Below are 12,463 nucleotides of genomic sequence, written 5' to 3' on the forward strand. Positions count from 1 at the left end.
GGATCAGGTGCATCTTATTCCTCAAACTGACATCATTTGTCCTCAACAATTTGGAGAGGTCCCTCTGAGTGCATTGTGTCTCTTTATTTGCTGACTGCTGATACCAAGAGTATTAATTGTGGCTACAGGCAAGATGAAACTGTTTACAGTTTCAACCTCTTCTCTACCAATCATGATGTTGCCTATCAGTTTAGTGGTAAGAAACTTTTTTTCTTGACATTGAGATGCAAGCCATACTGAAGGCTGCATTCCTTGATCTTCTGCAACAAGTCCCTCAAGTCCTCCTCACTTTCAGTAAGTAAGGTTTTGTTATCTGTGTAATCCAGGTTATTGATGAGTCTCCCTCCAATCCTGATGCCACATTCCTCTTCAAAGAGTCCAGCTTCTTAAATAATTTGCTCAGCAGACAAATAAATATAGAGAAAGAATACAACCCTGACACACTCCCTTCTTAATTTTAAACCATGCAGTGTTCTTCTGCTCTGATTACACAACAGCCTCCTGGTCCAGGTATAATGTTTCTCATGAGCACAATTAAGTGCTTTAGGCCTCCCATTCTTCTCAATGCCAGGCACAACTTGTTATGATCCACACAATCAAATGCTTTTTAATAGGCATTGTAAATTAGAAGTTACAACAAGATAAAGGTAAATAATCCAATAGAAAAATGGGCACAGGATATGAACAGGCACTTCACCGAAGACGACATTCAGATGGCTAACAAACACATGAAGAAATGCTCAAAATCCCTAGCCCTAAGAGAGATGCAAATTAAAACAACTATGAGATATCATTTCACCCCAGTCAAAATAGCAAAATTTAACAGAACAGCAAGCAACAAATGCTGGCGAGGTTGTGGAGAAACTGGAACCCTGATTCACTGTTGGTGGGAGTGTAAAATGGTGCAACCCCTGTGGAAAGCAGTATGGCACTTTCTCAAAAAGTTGCAAATAGAGATACCATTTGACCCAGCAATTCCACTACTGGGAATATACCCTGAAGAGACCATAGCTGACATCCAAGCAGATATATGCACACCCATGTTTATTGCAGCTTTGTTCACAATAGCAAGGAGTTGGAAACAACCTAAGTGCCCATCAACAAACGAATGGCTAGAGAAGCTGTGGTATATTCGCACAATGGAATACTATGCTGCATTAAAAAACAAAGAACTCATGCAATATTATTCAAAATGGTTGACTCTGGAGAACATTATGCTGAGTGAAATATCCCAGTCACAAAAGGACAAATATTACATGATGCCACTGTTGTAGAATGGGGCTGTCCTTGGGGTTGGGGAGAGACTGAGTAAGATGGGTTCAATAATGTATACTGCACTGAAACAGAGGAGGGAGAAAACTGTTTAAAAGAGATATATAACTAGGTATTTCTGTCATCACAGGAGACTAGAGTGAGGGCTACATGGTGGAGGGGACCTGGGGGAGGGTTTGTAAAACAATGAAAGAATCTTTTCTTTTACTTTTACATAATTTTTGACTCATGTACTTATAACTTGTTAGTCAAATGTGTGTCTTCTAGGTTGCAACACCCCCATGATACATCTTCAAGGATATGAACATGTACGGCCAAGCACAATCAATAAGAGTGCATCTAAATTCCAAAATCAATCTCCATAATAGTCTATGTGTTTCCTACTGCCAAATGGGCCCTTTAGAGTAGTGAGAGAAGATCTTCACCCTGAAACCCACAGCGTCCCTTTTCAGCAGGAAGTAGCTAAGAGAATACGCCATCCCCTTTTCCTTATGACTCAGGGTGAAGTCTCTCTCAGGGAGGAGTGATAGGAAATGGCAAAGGACACACTGACAAAGGAGATTAATCAGAACTGACTTTGACAAGCACTGTGGCATTTGGACAAGAACAAACTGGGAGGAGGGTAGAGAGAATAGTGCAACAATGAATGAATGGAAACCCAAAATCTCTGTAAATGTTTATGAAAATTAATAAAATATAATTATAGAGAAAAAAAGAAGTTAAATTATTAACTGACTGAAGTCAACTTATAGGATTAAATTGGTAAAGATAGTAGGAAATTCATAAAAAAAATTGCAAAGCCAGTGTGAAAAACAATGCTCATTCTCAATTAGAAAGGAAATATTCTAGGGCAAAATTCAAAGAACAGAAGTCTTTGAAAAGAGCAGCATAGGACACATGGGTTGGGAAATACCTGTCAACTATGTATAAGTACAACAAGAAAAAGAATCCAAACCAAATCAGAAAAGTGAGACTCATAAATATCATCCCCACTTCCTTTGAGAAGAAGAATTGGGCATTTGGACAGAATTCCAATAACCTGCTTTGCAGTTTGAAATAAAACTAGTTGTCTATTTGAGCCAACAGAGAGAAAAAGTTTCCCTAAAATCAGTGGAATGAATTTGTACTTTTAGTCTTCTAAACTGTGAAAAACATGTCTATGTTTTTGTTTGTTTTTTTTTTAAAATTAGGCATCTGCTTGTTTCCACATAATACATAAAGAAGTAGAAGACTTTTTGCAAAATGTGAAGGATGATAAATTCTCCATTGTAAACAGTGACTTAAAAGATAGGCCATGTAAGGTGGTCGATTTCACTTTGGGGGCATTTGGGGTAATGAGAGGCCCATAACAGAGAAAGAGAAGCATTATTTTTTCATACATAAGTAGAATCAAAGTTCAGCTGGAGAGCTATTTGGCTGCCAGGTAAGAAAGACATATTCTACATATTAAGAGGTGATAGAGAAAAGAAATGGTGAACTTGATTGTATTTGTGCTTTTCTGTTTCTGCAGCTGGATAATACAGGTTGTTGATGAGGTTTTCTCCAATCCTGACACCACATTAGCCTTCATAGAGTCCAACTTTTGAATAATTTGCTCAGCACACAGATTGAATAGATACAGAGAAAGGAGAAAACCCTGCTGCATGCCTGTCTTAATTTTGAACCATGTAGTGTTCCCTTGCTCTGTTTGCAAACTTTTGTGTCTTTGTATAGGTTTCATATGAACAAAATAAGTGTTTTGGGATACCCATTCTTCTCAATGTTAGACATAATTTGTTATGATCCACACAATCAAATGCCTTTGCAGAGTCAACTAAGCACAAATAGATTTTCTTCTTGTACTCTTTGCTTTCAGCTAGGATCTGTCTGACAATCAGCAGTGATATCCTTGGGGCCACAGCCTCTTCTAAATCCAGGTTGAACTTCTGGTAGTTCTCTTTCTATGTACTATTCTAGCCAGTTTTGTGTGACCTTCAGCAGCATTTTGCTTGCATGTTCTAGGAAGCTCTGGTGGCCTAGTGGCAAGAAGTTGAGCAGTAATCACAAAGGCACACAGTTTGAGGCCACAAGCTGCTCTACAGGAGAAGTATGGACAATCTCTTTCTGTGTGATTGTCTCTGAAAACCTGTGTAGGGTCAGGTATGGTTCAGTTCTGACTCTGTAGTACATAACAACAACAACAACAACATATTAATGATATTGTCCTATAATTTCCACATTCTGTTTATTTTTCTTGGCAATGGGAAGAAATATGGATTTCTTCTAGTCTGTCAGCCAAGCTACCGTCTTCCAAATTTCCTGTCATAGACTGGGGGACACGTCCAGGACCGCATCTATCATTTGTAACATGCCAATTGATATCTCATTGATTGTTAGGACCTTATTTTTTGCCAATGCCTTGACAACAATTGAAACCTCTGTCTTCTTTACTATTGGCTCTTGATCTTATGGTATTTACTGAAAGATCTTGGTGTCAGATAGGGGTTTTTTGCTACAGGGATTCTGTGAATTCTTCCATCTTTCAATGCTTCCTGGATCACTCAAGATTTAGCCCATAGCATCTCTAATTATTGCAATTCGAGGCTAGAAATTGGTTGAATTTTTTGTTTCTTGTTTTTTGGGGTGGTTTTTGTTTTTGTTTTATTTGGTTTTTTTTCAGTTCTTTCAGCTTGAGAAATGCTGATGGTGTTCTTCCCTTCATATTCCCCAATCTGGGTCTCTAGATTACATTATAATTGTTTGCTTTGCCTTCTTGAGGTGCCCTTTGAAATCTTCTAGTTAACTCTTTTACAATTCAACATCTCTTCCCTTTGCTTTGGCTTCTTGACCCATTAGTACAATTTCAGGGCTGCTTCTAACATCTGTTTTGATTTCTTCTTACTCCTCTATCTTTGCGGTGACCTTTTGCTCTTTTCAAAGAGGAAGAAAAGACCAAAACGGAAGTCAGAAGAGACTCTAAAGATTGCACTGGAGCGTAGAGAAGCCAAAGCACAAGGAAGAATTCAAGATACTAAAGACCTGAACAGAAGATTCCAAAAGGCAGTTCGGAATGACAAAGCAAAATACTACAATGAAATGTGCGAGGAGCTTGAGTTAGAAAATCAAAAGGGCCAAACTCACTCAGCATTTCTTAAGCTCAAGGAACTGAAGAACAAATTCAAACCTAGAGTTGCTATAATCAAGGATGCTTTGGGCAGAATATTAAATGATCCAGGAAGTATTAAAAGAAGATGGAAGGAATATACTGAGTCATTGTATAGAAAGGAATTGGCAGATACAGAAGAATTTAAAGAAATAACATATGAGCAAGAGCCCATGTTGATGAAGGAAGAAGTTCAAGCTGCTTTGAAGGAAATAGCAAAAAATAAGGACTGCCAGGAAAACAAAGAGATTCATCTTGGAGAGGATTAAGCCAAGCTACTCCTTGGAGGCAAGGATTCTGGAGCTTCGTCTGACATACTTTGGACACGTTGCCAGAAGGGACAGGTCCTTGGAGAGGGACATCATGCTTGGGAGGGTGGAGGGACGGCGCAGGAGGGGAAGACCCTCTATGAGATGGACTGATTCGGTGACTGGGGTAATCGGGATGGGTGTGTCAGAGGCAGTGCGGTTGGCGCAGGATAGAGCAGGGTTTAGGGCTGTTGTGCATAGAGTCGCTATGAGTCGCAAACGACTCGACGGCACATAACAACAACATCTTTGATGCCATACCAAGACTCATCTGGTCCCCTATCATCAGTGTTCAGTGCTTCAAGATTCAAGATCATATTTTTTTAGTACTCTGTGTTATTTGATCCATTGGCATCTAGGCACTGGTGGATTTTTGTCCCTCAAATGTAAGAGAAGGAAAAAGCATTGTAGCAGGAGTCTGAATAGATTTCTGCAAAAATATTGCCAATGTTTTACTTGTGACTTTGAGCACGACATTTAATCCCGTTGATTTCTTATCTGTAAATAAACATAAGGAGTGTCCATCCTTCTCCTGTGGAGCAGCTGGTGGCCTTGAACCAAATGCTTTCAGTATTGCAGCACAGCTTCTTGTTACTAGGCCACTTGAGCTACAAACAAAATGTAAGATGGTATGATTTCTGAGACTACCAATATCTAAATTCTCCTTTCAAATGATTTTTTTCTTTTAATTTTTTTTCTTTTTAGTGAAAGGAATAAAATAGTTGAATATTTCCATTTCATTTCTATCATAAGTTTATTGCATACCATCTGCTGTAACATGTAGGTCAAGGTCTACTTATCTTTTTCAACCTGGCTTTTCAAAAAAATTTTTTTATAACTTTAGTCAAAGGTCTTATGGAATCTCAAAGAAGTAGGGCTTGAATCCTATTTTTGCTGACTCTAGTAGTGTGACTTCAACAAGAGTGTCAAAGTAAAAAAAAAAAGAAATCAGCTTTCTTATTTCTTAAGCAGTGATAATGAATTATGTTTCCCTACTCCATAGTTAGTTGTGCTGCTAACCCTATAGCCACACCTTGCTGGTGGTTTAAATCTACCAAGAGCTTTGCAGTGGGGCTGGGGAGATGGGGAAAGGGCAATCTCTACCTTTGCATGTTATAGCTTTGGGAACCCAACTACTACTTGGTTTTAACTTGATGACAACAAGTGTATTTTTAGATATCTGTGATTATTACGAAGATGTCATGTTATTGTGTTATGCTCATGATTATGAGGATCATAAGAAATTTAAAAAACCAAGCCCATGAAAACTGCTTAACACATCATCTGGCAGAAAGAAAGCCCTTAAGAACTCTTCTCTGTTTTTCTTATTTTAATTTTTGTTGTTACCATTATCACTACAATCACCATTTCCACTTTCACTATGGACTTTCTATTTTAAATGCTATTACTGCTCTTTTTAAACTGCTTCTTTCTGTTAGAAAATATTGACATTTACAAAGTACTTTTAAGAGTCTTCTTTTTTTCTCTACAATAATGATCTGAGTGGAGAAAGTTTACTTCTCCATTGCAGGTAAGATAGATGCAAAGAGGCCGTGTTGCTTGTTCAGAGGGCTGGAACTGGAGGCTGTGACCTGTATTCATCAGCCTCATACTGCCCAGTTAGGGAAGTGGTTGACATAACCAAGGTAAGTAGCAGAATGGTGACAAGTATCAATAGGTAGTTTTTTGATAGAATTAACTGCAGATTAGCACTGGAAAGGTAAAACTTACTCTAAGAAAAACTACTGCATATTTGAGAGAACACTGGAATTGTATTGCTTATGCAAAGCCTCATGTCTTCTTTCTGGCAGTTTAAATTCATCAGGGTTTGAGGAAAGAAGATGAACAATATCCTTCTGTAACATCCATAGTCTTGAAAATCCAATAGAGGTTTTATTTGTTTGTTTGTTAGTTTTGGTTTTTGGTGTTTGGTTTTTTAAATACTTCAGGATCTCCAGTGGAGAAACAAGTCATAAGGTCAACAGTTCAAATTCACCCAGAAGATTCTTGTGATATGAAGACCTAATGAGCTTCTCTTATAAAGATTCACTTAGAAAATACACAGACACAAACCTCAAACTCTTTTCTGTAGAATCAGAATCCACTCACAGATGACGTTCTGTTGAGTTTTTGAGCTGTAAATCTCATGAGAAGAGATAGATCATCTTTTCCTAGTGGAGCTTCTGTTGCACTTGAGCTTCAGAGGCCTGTGGTCTTTACGTTAGTATCTTAACTCCTAAAGGACTGGACAACAAGAGTGCCTTTGTAAAGACTGAAGCTTTGAAAATCCCGTGAAGGTGATTCTACCCTATCATATTGGGTCTCTATGAAATTAAACACATTTCATAGCACTTTGCAACCCTATAATTGCTTATCATTAGGATTTTTCTCTCAAAATTTCATTTCCATTTTAAGTGTAATAAATATGATACTTATGAGAAAACTAGACAGGGTCCAATGGATTGTGAACACTCAGAAGGGTTCCTTACAAACTTAGGAGATAGTGAGTGACCACAGGACACAGGGACACCAAAGTGAGAATGAAAAAAAATAAATCATGCTCTGATTCATCTGTTAAATTTCCTTTCTGATTTATCTTTTTCAAACCAAGAGGACAGCAGCTGCCTTTATCCTCTAGAGCATTCTGTGAGAATGTTTCTACCAACTTGGAGAAAAGTTAAAACTATAGAGGCAAAACAGTGAAATTTCATAGCACTAATTTTATTTTTAGAAGGAAGGAGAGTGCAACTTTGTCTCACATATTTTAGGCTTGTTCTCAGGAGGAGCCAGTGCTTGGAAGAAGACAGCATGCTGGGGAAGGCAGCGGGTCAGTGAAAGAGAGAGAGCCACGCAACAAAATGGACTGACACAGTGACTGCACTAATGGGTTCTAGCACAGTGGAGGTTGTGGCACAGATAGGAAAAGGTTCCCGTCTGTTATTCATAGGGTCGCTATGAGTCACACTCAACTTGATGGCACCTAACAACATACACATTTTATTCTTTGATTTCTAAAAAATTCTAAATGTATAACTTTTTGTTATGGTGTTTAAAAAATGACCTTTGCTGAAAAGGCAACAACAGTAGATGGCCGTAGTTTTCCTTTAATATACTTGTGCTATGTACCATCAAGTTGAATCTGAACCATAGCTGACCCTCCAGTGAGTGTTCAGAGGCCGTAAGTGGCACTGTAGAGATTGTCTATATTCCTCCCACAGAGCAGCTGGTGGATTAGAAACACATGTCTTTGAATTGCCAGTGCAGCTCCTCACCACTCAGCCACCACACCTCCCTCTTTAATGTGCTAGCCAGGCCAAATCTATGAAGAAGAATGTGGCATAAGTGTTGGAGGAAAACTCATTAACAAGCTGCACTATGCGCATGACCCCACCTTGCTTGCTGAAAGCGAGGGGGACTTGAAGTACTTGTTGCAGAAGATCAAAGACTATAGCTTTCCATATGGATTGCATCGTAACATTAAGAAGGCAAAGGTCCTTACCACTGAACCAGTGGGCAAACATGACAGATAGAGAAAGGATTGAAACTGTTAATGCTTTCATCTTTCTTGGATCCACAATTGATACCCTCGGAACCTCCTGTCAGGAGATAAGGAGATGTATTGCTTTGAGCAAGTCTGCTATCAGGGACCTTTCCAAAATACTGAAGAGCATTGATGACAGTTTGAAGACTAAGGTGCACCTGATTCAAGCTATGGTCTTTTCAATTACTTGCTATGCATCTGAGAGCTGGATAATGAATAGGTATGACAGAAGGATTGATGCTTTTGAGTTTTGGTGTTGGAGAATACTGACTACCCCATGGCCAAAAGAATGAACAGGTATGTTTTAGAAAAGGTGTAGCTGGAGTGCTCCTTGGAGGCAAAGATAGCAAAGCTTTGTCTCTCATACTTTGGCCATGTTTCTAGGAGAAGCTATTCATTGGAAAAGATATCACGCTTGGAAGGGTGTAAGGTAAACTTAAGAGAGGAAAACTCCATCAAGATAGATTGACAATGATTACAGTAATGGGCTCAAGTGTATCAGAGAAAGTAAGGATGATAGAGAATAGGATGGGATTCAGGACTCTTGTCCATAGGGTTGCTAAAAGTCATACTTGACAGAATCTAACAACAGCAACAACAACAATCAACACTATTTCAATGTTATTGGTTCATGGAATCCAAAGTGTGAGGTCCTATGGCATCCTCGGCAGAGACACATCTATGGCTAGAACTATCCATGTGGTGCCTGGAAGTAAGTTGTCAGGCACTTTAGCCAACACCTTTCCACAGATAAGCTCTCTAGGTTGCAAACTCTGAATTAATATCCATCTGAGGGATTGAATGCTTTATAGCTGAGTTTTTCCTAAAAAGCTATGTAGGGAATTTTGAATGGTTTTGCTCTGACGGAACCTTCCGTTTTCTCTTTAAAAAAAAAAAAAAGCCAGCCAGGCAGAATTTACATTGGACATGAAATTGGTCACTACTGGCTAATTCAGCAATAAAGCCACGCAGCAGAATCTGCTAAGTGGAAAATATTCTAAGACTAGGAATGAGAAATTGTTAGTGTGAGGCGAGCCTTAACTAGCAGAGGAAGTTTCTCTATTTTCATAGCTGACGAATCATTTTCGTAGCTTGATGAACTTTTGGTTCCAGTAAGAATTCCATCTCCCCAGACACTTCCGGATGGACTGCCATGTGGATGTAAAGATAGCATTCAGCCAGAATAGGGCACACCCTCTCATTGTAAGAATTTTCCAAATAGTCATTGACTCATCAGCCATTGGAGGATAATTCGATTATAAGTTGTCCTTAATAACCTACTTTCCTTTCCACTACAATGACATATTTATTTCAGTCTTGGGAACAAAAGTCAGGTGAGCAAATATTGTCATTCTTTCTATTTTTAATGGGACTGAAGCTGTGCAGGCCTAAATCTCTAACAATATAAATTCCAGTTTAAGCACCTATAGCGTGGAAAATTAAATGGTTACTTTTTTATTAACACCTTCATTATCAAGGAACTTCTACATTCTTGAACTGATTTTAGAGTATCTGCTCTAATTTTCCCATTTGCAATTGTGCCTCATTCTTACTATTAGAAGAGAGGAATATAGATTTATCTTTCTCCCTCGTTAACTGAGTCTGAAGAGATGCTATCAGGCATTCTTAAAGGGAAATGAACTGCTCTCTAGTCTATTCTCCTCCATTCCAAGTGATAGGAATGTGTCTCCCGCCCTATCTCCTAATATTAAATCCAGGCAGTACATCAAGGCCTCAGACAAAAGGCCTATTAAGCCTGCCTGTGATTAAAGTTGATTAGCTAGAAGTCATTGGGAATTTGAGTCCAAGATCAGTGGTGAATCAGATCCAATTTGCATAAACTACAAGGCGTTTCATTAAGGCTAATCATTCTCCTCTGTCCTTTGGCAATAAATCATCCTTCTATGGGACTCGTTTAGATGGAGTTTGAGGATTCTGACTTCAGAATTCTTCAACAATGTTAAGATCATTTTAGCTATACTCTTTGACCCCTTCCTAGGCTCTACTTCTTGGGAATTTTGCCTTGATTCTGTATCCTTGAAAGAGCTTACTTTGTTTTCTTGCTTATGATTTATTATTAGGATCTGTATGCCAGGGGCTAAGTTCTACACAATAATACAGTGTGTATTTTTAATATAGTGTGACACTGGTAGAGCAAGTCATGGGTACTTAAACTGATAAATTGCTGAGGCCACTTACTATATTATGTTCACTGATTATTAAATAATTATATATATATATATATACACATTTTTTCTAGAATGGTTCTACTTACATGCAGGAAAATTCACCAGGTATAAACTTCTAGAAAAGAGTTCAGGTGGTATAGTCATTAACTGCTCCTTATTGTTAATCAAAAGGTTGGTGGCATTAATCCACCTCTGCAGGATTCACCAGAGCTACCAAACTGAGATGAACTAGGAAAGCAAGACCTTGGCATCTACATATGAAAACCAGAAAGTGAAAGCTCTTTACAATATCCCAATTCATGATTTATCATGAGGATGGCACAGAATCGGGAATCTTTTCAGGCCATGAGAGGTACGCAGTGCCAAGAGTTGGGGCCACTCAACAGCTGCAAATAACTCTTCATATTAACCTTTGATATCACTTCGCAAATAAAACTCTAACCCCTATCTCAAGTTAGCATTTTTTAAAGAAGGGGGAAATTATTCACTTTTACTTTATAGAATATGCATATCAACATAGAATTACTTCTTCTAACATTAGCCCTAGCCACAGTCTAAGCTAATATTAAATGTCTCCAATAAAAGTATTCATGGTGCCTCTCTGGCAGAAAGGATTCTGCAGTGTAATGGATAGAATTCAATCACAAAGAAAGTCTGTTGAGCTAAATGAGGCTTGTTCTAAGAAGGCTAACCTGTAGTTGCTTCTGGCAAAAGGCATTTCAAACACTCACTGAATTCTTCTTGGTTTCATTTTACCTTGTTATGCTTCATTATTCCCGGAGTAACACAGCAAATAATTCCCTTTAGCCTTTGCTGTTTATTGCCTTCAAAATGTGGGACAAATACTTATGATTGTCTCCTTCACTGTCTGGCCAAACGTAGCATCACCCCTCTTAATCTTATGTCATTTAGTCTTTCAAATTATCCTGTGCCTTCCTGCTTGTTGTTTATATGTACCAAGGCTTCCAACTAAAGAGTTTCATCAGAGAAGTAAGATGCCTAAAAGATAGGCTTTGGGAAAATTTTTACTTAAATAATAGCAACAAATTTTTAAACCTTTTATTTTAAGTGTTATATTGGATTAGCAAGGGTTTTATCACACACACATAAGCAATAAAAATAATGTTCATGTCCAATTTTAAAAATAAGAGCTATATTTCAGGAGCCTATAAAATTCATAACTTTATTCAATCTCACAAGAGAAACCTAGAATTCTCAGGTTCTTCTCCATCAAGGTGACTATTTACAGTAGATTTTTCTTATATATACCTATTCTCTTTGTGCTATTCCTTTTGATGCAGGTATAATTAAGCTGATTGCAGACCCATTTGGCCACTGTGTTCAAAGAAAGAAGCCCGGAAGCAATTCAAAATGATTGCTCTGTGCACTTTTCTTTCCTCCTTCCTCGGTCTGAAACTGGTTGTGTGGTCCCAAGTCTTGCACTGCTAATATTAGAAGAGATTTTTATTCTTTGTAAATCACCAGCCCTTTCCTTTTTGCACAGGAACCCAGCTGGGTGATTCTTTTTTCCCCAAAAAACAACCACTGTTCTTTTCTAGTCCCACTCAAGAAGCAGAAAATCTTGTATCTCATCATTTGCTGCTCTTCTCCTTACGGCTACCTTTCCTTCTCTATGGATGTCTTGTCTTAGACAATTTCATTTCTGAAGCTCACTAGGTGGAAGTCCAAGCTTTTGTAAATTAGAATATTCTGTCCAAATCTGCAAGTTAAATAAATAAAAAGAACTTAAGGAAGGTAAAAGTCAATCTTTAACGTTTCTTAAATTTGGAGAAATAAGTACATTGTGAGCTTTTCCTCATTATATTACAAGAGACAGATGTGAGCTATGGAAAAATTTTTCTTCTCAATGACCAAGGAAGATGGGAGAATCAGCTCCTTTGAGTTGTGGTACTGAAGAAGAATTTAGAACATACTATGGACTGCTAAGAGTATAAACACGTCTGTTCTGGAGAGGGTAAGACCAAGCTACTCCTTGGAGGCAAGGATTTTG

Source organism: Elephantulus edwardii, unplaced genomic scaffold, assembly GCF_000299155.1.
Source record: "Elephantulus edwardii isolate Elephantulus edwardi_28Jun2011 unplaced genomic scaffold, EleEdw1.0 scaffold00100, whole genome shotgun sequence".
Classification (NCBI taxonomy): Eukaryota; Metazoa; Chordata; class Mammalia; order Macroscelidea; family Macroscelididae; genus Elephantulus; species Elephantulus edwardii.